Below are 14476 nucleotides of genomic sequence, written 5' to 3'. Positions count from 1 at the left end.
TCAATATCTCAGCCCATATTCATAAGGGCTCACTGTCATCAGTATATTATTTACTGACGTAATGATCCAGATTGCTGACTGGAACCCCAATCAATTGCATCCCAGAAAGCTCTCCCCCTGCTACCAGCATGGCCAGAGGGGAAAAGTAAAAAAAACAACAGCACTGAATGGATGAGATAGGTCTGCCTTGCCCTTGAGTTGCAAACCCATATCCCTGATGTCCTAGTTCTGCAGTATAACATGACATAGAAACTTGAGATCAGTACTAATCATATTAGAAAATACAGTACTGCAATACCATAAGAACTTTATAACAAAAATGTTCCAAGCAGAGAGGACAAAAGCACTAAATGCACTACACATATCAATAACAGGGAGAATGGATTCTCTTGTGTCCCCAGTGTTATTATGAACAGGACAGAGGACATGCTGACAGAGAGAATCCATATGCAAGCGATAATCTTAATGGTCCTGGAAAGGGGTAAAAGTGAGGTATAGCAATGGGGCCAACCAATGGCTGACCTTAGCAGTGATTGTCTGAATCCCATTAGAATAAGCTACCGTTAGCAAGAACAAAAGTGTTTCACAAACTACTTAAGGCATTCCTACACTTGCTGCGTTAAAGATGGCAATGAAGGTTTTCAGTATTGAATAAATTAAATCATTAACCAAAGTGTTGGCAAGTAGCAGATACCTGGTCTCCTGACGAAGGCTGTTGTTTGAAAAGATGGCCAGCAGGACCAGAGGGGTGGCCAACAGTGAGGCAAATAGACAGATTACAAGAGGAATGACTAAAACATCCATTCCCCAGTGTGGCATATTGATAAACCATTCCTGCACCAGGTTATATCGGAATTCTACAGGATGGGAGGTATTTGTAGAGAATTGCACAGTAACGATTTCTTGCCCCAGAGGAGACATCTCATTGTCGGAATCACAATTTTCACATTTAGATAAATACATTCTGTGCTGCTTAAAGAAAGTTCATGATTCCGAGGATTTGTATCCAGTGTAACAATGCTTTCCAAATTCTTCAACCTACTTAATGCTCTGACTTTGGCTAAAGCCTTTTTCTGGGTAGTTGCTGCAGGGATGCTGCAGATTATGTCTGCAGCCAGATACAAGCAATATGAAGACCTGCAAACTTTTCAAATGTGAAGAAAGCAAATCCTTCTGTACAAATTCACAGTAACCACTCAGTTTCTGTGTGTGACACAAACTCAGCTTCCAAATATTGTCCTGTTCAGTTTCCAAAACTAGGTGCGTAGAAGGCAATCCTGCAGAAGCTGAAGACAACAAAGAAATTTAAACTTATCCCAACGCCACCCAAAGACATTCCACCTACATACCGAGTGCCATTATCCTCTCATAAAGATCAATGGATTACATTGACAGTGATTCTTACAGACAAGAGGGGCCATATCTTCATGGAGAGTATAGCACCAGATCTGACACTCTCACTCGAGCAGAGGTTCACTGAAACTCATGCTGTGTTTTTCCACCTGCGATATTACCTTTGACTAACTGTTTGATTTGACACTTCAATGAACACATACAATGCATGGCCAATCCCAATGAGCAATAAGTTCTGTTTACCGAGGCCAGCCTCTGAATGGACATTATTTGGTTCAGGGCCCATTGATAAAGGAAATTTGCCACAATTAGTTCTCTGAGGAGGTTACAATTTTGCAATTTCAGAAACAACCTGTGCAAGAACAGCTCACCAGGTCTCCAATTAATGACATACACCATGGCAACAGGCTGGATAAACCCTGGCCTAGAAATTCAATTGCGTCCCGAAACGGGTGTGCAGGGGCTCAAAGCATTCTACAACCAGTGGGCACTGCAGGACATTGTCTGCCTGATTGATGATGAAAAATAAATTATCATTTAACTCTGCGCGTTCATTTTTAGTTTGACTGGCACTAACAGTGTTAGTGGTTCCCTCCCCCTTAGGGAGGGCCTTGTAGTTTTATTTGTTCTGATGGCATTGGACTCACTCCCAATGTCACTCAATCGGCCGAGACAAAAATAGAGACTGGTCGTTAATTGATGTATGTTACTCTGATGAATCAATCACTGCTCAGGCTATGGTATGTTTTTCTCGAATGGTGAGGAAACAGAAAGAATGAGAGAAGACAATTATCCACCATAACTGGGACATGTTAACCTGCGTGCAAGAGAGTCATTACTCAGTTATACAGAGGAAGTCAGGAATATTGTGATTTAGCATTGTCTCCTCGGACATAAACTGGCCACAGTAAAGTGGGCTGAACTGTTAACGGGTAATCCTACAGACAAACAGTGGGTGGTGTTCAAAGGCGTATTTAGTACAATACAAGACCAGAACGTACCCCTTAAAGGCAAAAGCTCCACTTGTGTAGTTAGGCAACCATGGTCAATAAATGAGTTAAGAGACAGTACAAAGCTAAAAGAAGAAGCTCACACAAATAAATGCAAAGAAAAGTGGAAATCCAGTGGACTCAGAGCAATAAAGAGCAACAAAGGCATACAAAGAAAGTCATAAGAGCTGCAAAAAGGAATACAAAAAAAAACTTGCAAGGGACATCAAGGCTAACAGTAAAAGTTTTTATAAATATATTAAGAGAAAGAGAGCGGCTAAGGGAAATGTGGGCCCATTAAAGACAGACCCAGGTGACACTGTAATCGATAATAAGGAAATGGCAGACTTGTTAAATGAGTACTTTGCATTCATTTTCACAGTAGAGGGAAAAGGACGAAATACCAGCGGTACAAAAGAAACTAAAAATAAATCAAGGGGAGGAAATTATTGGATTTAATATAAGTTAAAAAAAAGGTAATCGAGAAAATAACAAGACGTAAGCTAGAGAAATCTCCAGGACCTGATGTCTTGCACCTCAGGGTATTAAAAGAAGTAGGTGAGGAAATTGCAGATTGCGGTAGTCATAATCTTCCAAAGCTCTCTTGATTTGGGAATTGTGCCGTTGGATTGGAAATTGCAAATGTCACTCCATTATTTAAGAAACCAGGTGTAACTAGAGACCTGTCCATCTAATGTCAGTTGTGGGGAAATAACTAGAATTTGCTATTAGGGACTGGGTGACTGAGCATTTGGACACATTCGGGCTGATCAGAGAGAGTTAGCATGGATTTGTGATGGGCTATTTATGTCTGACTAATCTAGTTGAAGTTTTTGAGGCGGTCACTAACATAGTGGATAAGGGAGTGTTTATGGATGTTATCTATATGCACTTCCAGAAGGCTGTGTACAAGAGATTAGCAGCAAAAATGAAATCGCACTGAATTGGAGGCAACCTTGCGACATGGGTTGGAAATTGGTTGGAAGGTAGAAAACAGAGAGTAAGGATAAAGGGTACGTACTCTGGCTGGCGAGATGTGACAAGTGGTGTTCCCCAACGATTTGTACTGGGGCCTCAGCTTTTAGCCATATTTATCAATGATTTGGATGAAAGAATGTAGAGTTGTATATCCAAGTTTGCAGATGACACTAGGTTGGGACGCATGGTAAGTAGTGCAGATGGGAGCAGAAAGTTACAAAGGGACATAGACAGATTAAGTGAGTGGACAGAATTGTGGCAAATGGAATTCAATGTGGGGAAGTGTGAGGACATCGATTTTGGACCCAAGAAAAAGGCAGATCAAAATATTTTGTAAATGATAAGAACTGTGAAGGAGCAAAGGGATTTGAGTGTCCATGTACACAAATTACTAAAAGCTGGTGGGCCAGTATAAAAAGAAATCAAAAAGGCAAATGGAATGTTGGCCTTTATTTCAAGAGGACTGAAACACAAGAGGGAGGAAGTTATGCTTGAGTTGTATAGAGCCTTGGTCAGACCCCATCTGGAGTACTGCATTCAGTTCTGAGCACTGCACCTCAGGAAGGATATATTAGCCTTGTAGGAGGTTCAGTGCAGATTCACCAGAATGATACAGGGGGTTAAAGGGCTAAATTATGAGGAAAAGTTGCATAAACTTGGCTCGTATTCCTTTGAGTATAGAAAATTGAGGGGTGATCTAATTGAGGTGTTTAAAATGATCAAAGGATTCAAAAGGGTAGATAAAGAGAAACTATTTCCTCTGGTGGGGGAATCAGAACAAGGGGACATGATCTTAAAATTAGAGCTAAGCCACTTAGGAGTGAAATCAGAAAGCACCTCTTCAATTAAAGGGTAGTTGAAATCTGGAATTCTCTCCTTAAAAGGCTGTGGTTGCTGGGTTAATTGAAACTTTCAAAACTGAGGTCGATAAATTTTTGTTAGTTAAGGGTATCATGGGATTATGGAGCAAAGGTGGGTAAATGGAGTTGAGGTACATCAGCCACATTCTAATTGATCAGTTCCTTGCTTCTCAGCATTTAGGAAATACTTCCATAGGTCCATGGTGCCTACATTAATTGAATGAGATGGAACACTGGAGGGTATATCTGTTAGGAGAATAGGGCTATCCTCTGCATCCATGCCCCGTTTTTGGTACTCTTGCAAACAAATGTTAGGAAAATAACTCATCAATCAAAGACAAAATAGCTCCCTGACAGCTCACTGGGTGAATGCACCGCCCGGTGTTGTAATGAACCAGAAATTCCTAGGTTTGGTTCCTGGGGCTCAATTTAAAAACTGAGCCGGGAAGGGGGGGTCAAATTGAGGTCGGGAAACCCATTAGTACGGGGAGGCATGGATGGCCACAGGGGGCATGGGTGGCCACAGGGGGCATGGGTGGGCACGGGGGGCATGGGTGGGCATGGGGCATAGGTGGGTATGGGGCATAGGTGGGCACTGGTGGACATAGATTGGCATAGGATCATGAGTCATGGAGGATGGGATCGGGGGTCAGTCACAGGAGTCCGTGATCGTTGAGAGGGAAGAATGGGGGTCGGAGGATCGGAGTGGAGGAGAGGATCAGGGTCGGAGATCGGGGGGAGGATCGGGGAAGGGGGGTCCGTGATCAGGGGTCGGGGGGTCTGCGATCGGGGGGGGTCCGCGATCGGGGGTCAGGGGTCTGCGATCGGGGGGGGGGGTCCGCGATCGGGGGTCGGGAGTCCGCGATCGGGGGGGGGGGGGTGGGGGGGGATCGTGCAAGTTGTTGGACCTGGGGGAAACATCCTACTCCTCCGGGCCCACAAGCTGTGCATTTCTAGGCACCTACCTGTTAGTCTCGGGCCTTCTTGCCTCCTTTCATGAGGCGTAAAACAGAGGGCCCAGGAATCCCGGCCCCCCCAGGGTTGAAATTGGGAATTTGAGAAAAATGGAGGCCTGAAGGCGCCTTGAAAAGTTTTAAGGCCCGACCTGCCTCCTGGGAGCGGGTTGGTCGCCCGCCCCTCTTCCCGCCCCAGTGAAAACCGGAAATGGGCGGGTTGGAGGCGGGTTAGGTGCGGGTCTGGAATGGTGGTGATTTTCAATGCCCCCTGCCCCCAACCCACCCATTTTTTACTCAGAAAATTAGGCCCCTGGCCTCTGCTGAGTTCACTGATCTCGGGGACAGGGTGGGCAGTAGAGGCATTGCAACTGTTCTCAGGCTAGAGAGGGAAAAATCAGCTGGAGTTCCCCACTCCTGAGTGCTATCCAGTGATCTCTGCCTGGAAAATGTGTGTGAGTGTGGGTGTGTGTGTGTGTGTGTGTGTGGTCGTCAAGTGTGGACCGGATCCCAGATGCCCTCCATAGTTGAATAGCCTGCTGATATTCATTCCTAGGCTTGCGCACCAAAAGTAGATGAGATACTGGATGGCTCCAATGGAACCATAACCCAGCAAGAGACAATGCCTTTAGGAGAGAAGGCAGAAAATAGGAAAAGAAAAAAAGAATCACAAAAAACTTCATTGTAGTTTTTGAGAACTGAGATGCTGCTTCTTTAATGCTCATCAACTGAGGAATCCGGTTCACAGATGGGGTAGTGAATGGCTTATCTCCATTGTGTGGACTGAAAGTGACTAATGCAGACATACCTCATGTACCAGAGTACCTGTGTAAACAGCTCTAAGTGAAGAACATCTTAATTGCAGATAAATTAATGTGCTTCAGTGACGCAGGACCAGCTCGCTGAAATTACTCAATGGATACTGTTTCTAGATGCGGCAGGTGACTGTGACTCTTCCGCTGAAAGGTCAGTTTATTTTGTAGATCTCTTTGCTGTTGATAAAGTGTCCCACTCAGTAGCACCCACAGCGCCAACACAATCCAAGACCCTCAGGATGAGGGGGAGCGTATCTTGTCAAAACAATCACTTATTTCTATCTATATTGGCCAAGTGCAGAGAAACCTCTGTACTTGGCCACAGCATCGATGCTGTAACATGCAGTGCCCTGGAATGCAAGATAGAGTTTCTGCCCGCAGATGCCCTGGCCATAGGGCAGCACTTCTTAATTCTGGTTACTTTTTTTTCTATGGAAAATAATGAAATATTCTGCAGTGCGAGGGGAGACCTAGTCAAACAAGCGCTGCCTCATGTAACGGGGAAAGCCTTGGCAACAGGTACCGAGAGGAGCAGATCAGCCAGAAGGTCTGTTGTGGGGTGTTGGTGACCATAGTCACATACCACAAGAAATCACTGGCTAGGGCTCAGGGGTCAGGGAAGGTCCCTGTTACCCAGAACCCTGGGACGAGCAGTGTGTTGCCATCGATGCAAGAATTCCAGTCCATCGGGTTCTGGAAATCCTCACATTCAGTTGATCTCGGGAATTTGTTGAGTATACACATGCCCATGTTAACTTTTTTATCATCAACTTCTCTTGTTAGCTGCCCCAATGGCCAAATGCCCCGCTGCCCAAACTAATGCCGTGGGCCCCATGCAGCCCCACCCGCCCCCCCCCCCCCTCCCCAAGCTCTGACAATCCCATCCTATTTCTGCATGGCTTCTCTGACTTGAAATTTGTGGACTTGGAGGTTTGAAAAGGGTTGTGTTCTTAGCACGGTTGCCTCATTGATGGATAAATCCCAAATCAGAACAAGATGCTTTATTGTCAACAGCTTAAGATGTAAATTAATGCAACAAGAATTTAAACTTGAAATAACTTTGCCTCTGAGGCACCATGGTACCGACCTATGCAGCCATGAAGGCAAAAGAACTTGGACGTCGCTGAACTCCGAAGGCAGTGCCTGGTTTAGCAGTGAGTGATACAGGCCAGAAGGTCCCAGGTTCAGTCTGTCTGCGCTGTGTTCACTCATCTCAGCTGGGGCTGTAGTTGGGGTGCAATAATTGGCCTCAGTTTCCCCAGCCTTGAGAGGGGGTAAATCATCCAGGGTTTCCCCACTTGACCATGATACAGTGATCCCCATTTGGGAGGTAAGTGCGGGGAGACGGCAGGTGAGGATGGGGACTGCTAACCCTCGCTGCCTTGGTTCACAGCTGAAGAGTGACCCCTTGGGCAGGGAATTCAGAAGCCTGTGAAGGCAGCAGCAGTCAGCGAGGGCAGGAGAGGAGGGAAGAAAATCGAGGGGATGGGGAGAGACAAAGATTTTCTTAGTGAAAAGTCAAAGTTTGCACTTTATGTGGTAGATCAGATGAAAGAATTATGGGGTCATTTCCCGAATTTGTGCTGCTGGCGGTGAGCCTCAAATCAACGGTTGGAAAATTGTGAATGGCACATCTGGAATTTCCCATTCTGGGTGATCGGTGGGCGAGGCTCCCCTCTGGCAGTTCAAACTCTTTAATATCATCTTCTTCTCTCCCCCAAAAGATTGTGGATGCTGGGACAATTGGATCTTTCAAGACTGAGGTCGATCGATTTTTGTTGGGTAAGGGTATCAAGGGATATGGAGCAAAGGCGGGTAAATGGAGTTGAGGAAAAGATCAGCCCTGATCTAACTGAATGGCGGAGCAGGCTCGAGGGGCTGAATGGCCCCCCTCCCGTTCCTAATGTTCCAATGTTCCTTTGACTAATTTTATTGTCATAATTAATAGCAAAATACTCAAGTGCCCCTGGCAAGTACACTATTTATTTGGATAAAATGGGGGTGAATTTCATCATGGGCGGCATTGAAGGTAATAGAAAAGCAAATCAGGCGGAGTGTAAATCGGGCAGAGTTTAAAACGGGGGGCTTATTCGCTATCACCCGTTTAGCGCTGTCGCCCAAGACCAATCTCACCCCGTTGTGTTTTTTCTGTGAGTTCCTCTCAACACCATGCACGTTCCCTGTTGGAGACAACATATACGCTGGAGCCCGGCTCCCGGCTCCCAGCTCTCCACTCTATCCTCAAGACATAGTAGCAAATCATAGTGCGCCACTGCACTGCAAAACCCCCAGCTGAGATCAGCACAGGCCAGGGATTGAACCTCTGACTTTCCTGGTCTGTATAGCTCAATACCACACCGGGCAGTTTATTCATTCACGGAGTCAGACCTGCATATCAATCTGAATGGACTCCAGATTCAGAATCCCAGATCTAACAAATGTGTCTTTTCCGATTGACATAAAACCAGCCTCTTTGAAGATTGTCCTTAAGAAGGGTAATCCCATATTCCGTCCCTCCCAATGGCGAGCAAAGGATCACACGATCGCTCCCAGTGACCGAGCAGATATATATCCCAGCGAGCAATGCAGTAATGGCCCAGGAAATGAGTTTCTTCTCATCAGTCATTACAGTTTCCTAGTTTACAATAGTGGATCAAGAAATGTTAGGGGAATGCACTGAGACAAATGTGTCTGTCTGCCAATGCCACCAGCAGTACTTTCTAGGCTCTTATCTGTTATTTTCTCCCTGTGAATCTTTTTAACGGGTTCTTTTTGACATATCCCTGGTTCATGTTGTCAAACGCCATCTTCACCAAAGTTGTGTAAATCGGCAGAAGTAAGGGTTTAGTTGTTGACCATTTGAAAAATCAGCAATTATTCTGATCCTGCCATCCTGCAGGCTGCTCAGTTTGAACTGCCAGGGAATACAATTGCAACTCCCAAAGAGAAAACATGTGGACATTTACCACTACACTTCAGAAGTCTGCTGCAGATTCCCAGCCCTCTCCTAAATAGTTATAAGAACATTAGAAATAGGAGCAGGAGTAGGCCATATGGCCCCACGAGCCTGCTCCGTCATTCAATAAGATCATGGCTGATCTTCTACCTCAACTCCACTTTCCCTCCTAAACCCCATATCCCTTGATTCCCTTACAGTCCAAAAATCTATCGATCTCAGCCTTGAATAGACTCAACGACTGAGCAGCCACAGCCCTCTGGGAGAAGGCTCACGACCCTCTGAGAGAAGAAATTTCTCCTCATCTCAGTCTTAAATGGTTGACCCCTTATCCTGAGACTGTGCCCTCTAGATCTAGACTCTCCAGCCAGGGGAAACAGCCTCTCAGCCTCTACCCCGTCAAGCCCTCTCAGAATCTTATATATTTCAATAAGATCACCTCTCATTTTTCTAAACTCCAGAGAATTCTACTCAATCTCTGCTCATAGGACAATCCTGTCATCCCAGGAATCAATCTAGTGAACCTTTGTTGCACCACCTCTAAGGTCTCCTTAGGTAAGGAGACCAGAACTGTACACAATACTCCAGGTGAGGTCTCACCAAAGCCCTGTGCAATTGCAGCAAGACCTCCTTACCCTTCTACTCCAACCCCCTTGCAATAAAGGCCAACATACCATTTGCCTTCCTAATTGCTTGCTGTACGTGCATGTTAACTTTCTGTGATTCGTGTACAAGGACACCAAAATCCTTCTGAACACCAACATTTAATCGTTTCTCACCATTTAAAAAATATTCTGTTTTTTCTATTTTTCCTACCAAAGTGAATAACCCCACATTTCCCCACATTATACTCCACCTGCCACCTTCTTGCCCACTCACTTAATCTGTCTATATCCCTTTGCAGACTCTTTGTGTCCTCCTCACAGCTTATTTTCCCACCTAGCTTTGTATCGTCAGCAAACTTGGATACATTACACTCGGTCCCTTCATCTAAGTCATTAATGTAGATTGTAAATAGCTGAGGCCCAAGCACTGATCCTTGCGGCACCCCACTAGTTACAACCTGACAACTTGAGAATGACCCATTTATCCCTACTCTCTGTTTTCTGTCCATTAACCAATCCTCTATCTATGCTAATGTATTACCCCAAATCCCATGAGCCCTTATCTTGTGTAACAACCTTTTATGTGGCACCTTATCGAATGCCTTTTGAAAATCCAAATATACTACTGTAGCAGCACCGTTCTGGCCATTTTTATGAATCATATTTTTAATCCAATACCCCCAAGAAAGAACTGTACTGTTTGGCAAGTTGTGGGAGTGGCTTAGGGAATAGGATTGACTGGCAGGAGTTTCGAGCCAGGCTAACCTGACTAAGGTGCATTCATACTCAAACGGACATTTCACACTGACAGGCTGGGTGGAAGGGAACCCAGGCCAATTGACGTCATCACCATTTGACAAGATTACTGGGAACAATACCCCGAGAGGTAACTCAGAGACACTCAGTCTCCTGGTGGGAGGCAGGATATTGCCAGGAGAGAAGCCAGTTAAGTAAGATCAGTTTGAGATCGAAACCCATTACCTGCTAATGGGGGCCATCAACTCAGGAAACGACAGACACCCAGTAATCAGCACTCATTGTCTCTCCAGGTGCAAGGCCTGGGAGTGGGATAACGAAATAGCATTTTTCACAAAGATTTCAAAGTTTATGAGTCACTCCGGAGTGGGGGGGGGGTGGGAGTGGGCAGACAGATGACTTGAGTCAATACTTCGATCAGTATTAGTATCGTTTGGGCTTAGCTACAGGTTCAGCTCAGCACAGTATCACCTCGGCTCTGGTCGGCTCAGGTGGGCTCTGGGAGTCTGCTCTCTCTTCTCTCTGCTCCTCAGCATCGAGTGGGGCTCTGTTCGATTCAACAGAACACCGCCAGAAGCTGAGCGCTGCTCTTCATCCCTCATCAACGGACCTCGATTCAAACTGGAACTTGGATACTGCATCGACGGTACGGGACCAGGAGCGAGACGTGCAGTAAGAAACTGCAAGCAACAATGGGCAATCAGGGTGAGCATATTGCCTGCGCCTACACATCCACAAGACCACTTAACTGTGTGAGGGGGTGATTGTAAGTCCCATCCAAACCTTAGAGGGTTTTAGTTCTGGGGGGGGGGGGGGCGGGGGGTCCTGTGTTAATTTATTTCACGGGAGATTTCTCTTATTAGGCCGTGGTAATTTAGCACGGTAGAGCTTATTGGACAAGCCAGGGTTGTACTGTTTGTACTGTTTACTAGTGTTATTGTTAATCTTATTAAACACAATACAGTTAAGCCCGAAAATGTTTGTCCGAGTTTGATCTGTCCTTATAATCCCTATTGTTCCAGAACATATAGTAAGGGGTGTGTTTTCGGTACACCCGAGAAAACCACTTACACTGCATCCACTGGTTCCCCTTTATCTACCCTGCTAGTTACATCCTCAAAATCTCTAATAGATATGTCAAATATGATTTTCCTTTCCTAAAACCATGTTGACTCTGCCTCATCATATTATGATTTTCTAAGTGCCCTGTTACCACTTCCTTAATAATGGATTCCAGCATTTTCCCGACGACTGATGTCAGGTTAACTGGCCTGTAGTTCCCTGTTTTCTCTCTCCCTCCTTTCTTGAATAGTGGTGTTACATTTGCTACCTTCCAATCCACTGGGACCATTCTAGAATCTAGGGAATTTTGGAAGATCACAACCAATGCATCCACTATCTCTGCAGCCGCCTCTTTTAGAACGTTAGGATGTAGGCCATCAGGTCCAGGGGATTTGTTGGCTTTTAGTCCCATTAATTTCTCCAGTACTTTTTCTTTACTAATATTAATTGCTTTAAGTTCATCACTCTCATTAGACCCTTGGTTCCCCACTATTTCTGATGCAAAATATTTGTTTAATGTCTCTGCCATTTCCTTTTCCCCCATTATAATTTCTCCTGTCTCAGCCTCTAAGGGACCCAAGTTTACTTTCACTAATCTCTTCCTTTTTACATACTTGTAGAACCTCTTACAATCTGTTTTTATATTTCTTGCTAGTTTACTCTCATATTCTATTTTCTCCCTCTTTATCAATTTTTTGGTCATCCTTTGTTGGTTTCTAAAACTCTCCCAATCCTCAGACTTCCTACTCTTCTTGGGAACATTATAAGTCTCTTCTTTTAATCTAATACTATCCTTAACTTCTTTAGTTAGCCACGGATGGATCACTTTTCCCGTAGAGTTTTTATTCCTCAATGGAATGTATATTCGTTGAGAATTATGAAATATTTCTTTATATGTTCGCCATTGCTTATCTACTGTCATATTTTTTAATCTAATTTCTCAATCAACCTTAGCCAACTCGCCCCTCATACCTATGTAATTGGCTTTGATTAAGTTTAAGACTCTAGTTTCGGACTTAAGTACGTCACTCTCGAACTCAGTGTAAAATTCTATCATATTATGATCACTCTTCCCCAGAGGATCTAATTAATCCTAATTAAGATTACTAATTAATCCTGTCCCATCACACAAGACAAGATCTAAAATAGCCTGTTCCCTGGTTGGTTTCACAATGTATTGTTCGATCTTATCTCTCCAATGACGCCTGACTGAAATAGAAATCCCCCCTCCTTCCCCAATTAGATGGCCAAGAACCCGTGGTTTGGCCCACACTGGACTTCAGCGACAAATCACAATCATTTGCCCATCACAACTGTGAGGAGTCACATAGCAGTATAGAATGCTCACATGGCATCTACAATCTGCTACGCCATTTGTTTTAAAGGGTCAGGCCAACTTCTATTCAAAATAGGCAAAATTCAAGGGCTCCCCAGTGAACCATTAATTGGCAGGGTTGTGTTTGAAATCCAGCTCTAATCTCGTTACTACAGCCTCTTGGTACTGTAGGGTCAGAGCTTTCCTTCTGATGCATGAGAGAATCTTGCCTTTAATGTGATGAAGTTAAGAGTGCCATGCTGGTCCTATAAGTATAAGGGTACAGTTGCTCCAGGCATAGTACACCGTATATGTACAGCACAGGCAGTGATTCTATTCGATTACAGGCCCGACATTTCCTGGAAGCTCCACCGCCGTAACTTCACCGGAAGTGCAGCCTAAACGGGGTTTCCGACGGACTTCTAGTAAAGTTACGGCGGTGGAGCGGGAGCAGCTTGAGGAAATTCTGGGCCTACATCACCAGTAACTCTGACACGGGACACTGGAAAGTTAAGGGTAGAGGTTGTTGATTTTAGCGGGCGAACGCCTGGCATATTCGGATGACATTCCACGGTCTGCTGTTTTGACAAAGGATAAACCTCTTAGTTAAGATTGGTTAACATCTCAGCTAAAATAGCAAACAGAAGAATGTCATATGAAGGCATTAAGCATTTGCCCACTGATACAGCTAAGAGTAATCTCTCGGCTTTGGTTTGTCTTTCTGCACAGCGAGGTTTGAGCGTCCAAGTCGACTCCAAGAACCCAAGTCTTCCTTTGGTTTAAAAATAGAAAATGCTGGAAATACTCAGCAGGCCTGGCACCATCAGTGGAGAGGAAACGTTATCTCTGTTTCTCGCTCCACAGATGCTGCCTGACCTGCTGAGTATTTCCAGCATGATGTATTCAAGAAAGAGATGGATATATTTCTTAATTCTAAAGGCATCAAGGGATTTGGGGAAAAAGCGGGAACAGGGTACTGAGTTAGACGATCAGCCATGATCATTTTGAATGGCGGAGCAGGCCCGAAGGGCCGAATGGCCTACTCTTGCTCCTATTTTCTATGTTTCTGTTTTTATTTCAGATTTCCAGCATCCGTAGTGTTTTGCTTTTGTCTTCCTTTGGTTGATTGGTTCAAATATAGGAAAAATGGCACTGCGGAAATCATTTCTAGAGGGTTTCAAAGGAGATTTTTTAGATATTATCAAAAAAAAATCAAATAAATTAACAGCTAATAAATAAATGTGCTTGTTAAACAAACAGGTAACTCGTTGTCATGAGTCCCCTGCCAAAGTTTGTGTAACACATTAGGAGAAGTGGAATGTATGCATTAGCGGCAGTCAAGTTGTTTGATATGGGCTTTGTTTGACTACTCCATCTGTTCACCGCCATGCACCCACCATGAAACAAAAATACATCAGTTGCAATGATTTGAAGAGCTACACTTGCTCAGAAGTTTCTGAGAGAGGCAGAGAGGAGTTGCATTCCGGAGCTAATTGAGCTTGGAGTAGATATGGGGCTTCCATGCTGTTACTTTCAGAGGCCACAGTGAGAGCTTGCGCAGGATATAGGCAATCTGGATTTCGAATGCAGTTAAGAGGAGAGGTGCACTGTGAACTGTACCTTTCTTCTCACAGTAAAACAGTTTGGACTTTAAATAACTGTTCCCCGTGGGAAAGATGAGCAATGTGGTTTTGAGCTTCATCTAGGAAGAATATTGGAACGGACTGAAATTTGGTACATAAGAAAAGAGATTCTAATTATTTGGGATCACGTTCCCTTTTTCTAGAGGATGAAGATGATAAATGATTTGTGAATCTTCACTGAACGCAGCAGG

At 44.5% G+C, this 14476-nt stretch overlaps 1 pseudogene; it reads right to left on the bottom strand.

Moving 5' to 3' along the window:
* On the bottom strand, positions 1-963 carry LOC137331151 (probable G-protein coupled receptor 148; annotated as a pseudogene).
* Between the last annotated feature and the right edge of the window lie 13513 nt (positions 964-14476).

This window comes from Heptranchias perlo, chromosome 13 (assembly GCF_035084215.1).
Source record: "Heptranchias perlo isolate sHepPer1 chromosome 13, sHepPer1.hap1, whole genome shotgun sequence".
Classification (NCBI taxonomy): domain Eukaryota; kingdom Metazoa; phylum Chordata; class Chondrichthyes; order Hexanchiformes; family Hexanchidae; genus Heptranchias; species Heptranchias perlo.
Note: the sequence above shows the minus strand (reverse complement) of the source record. Positions and strands in the feature narration are given on the sequence as shown.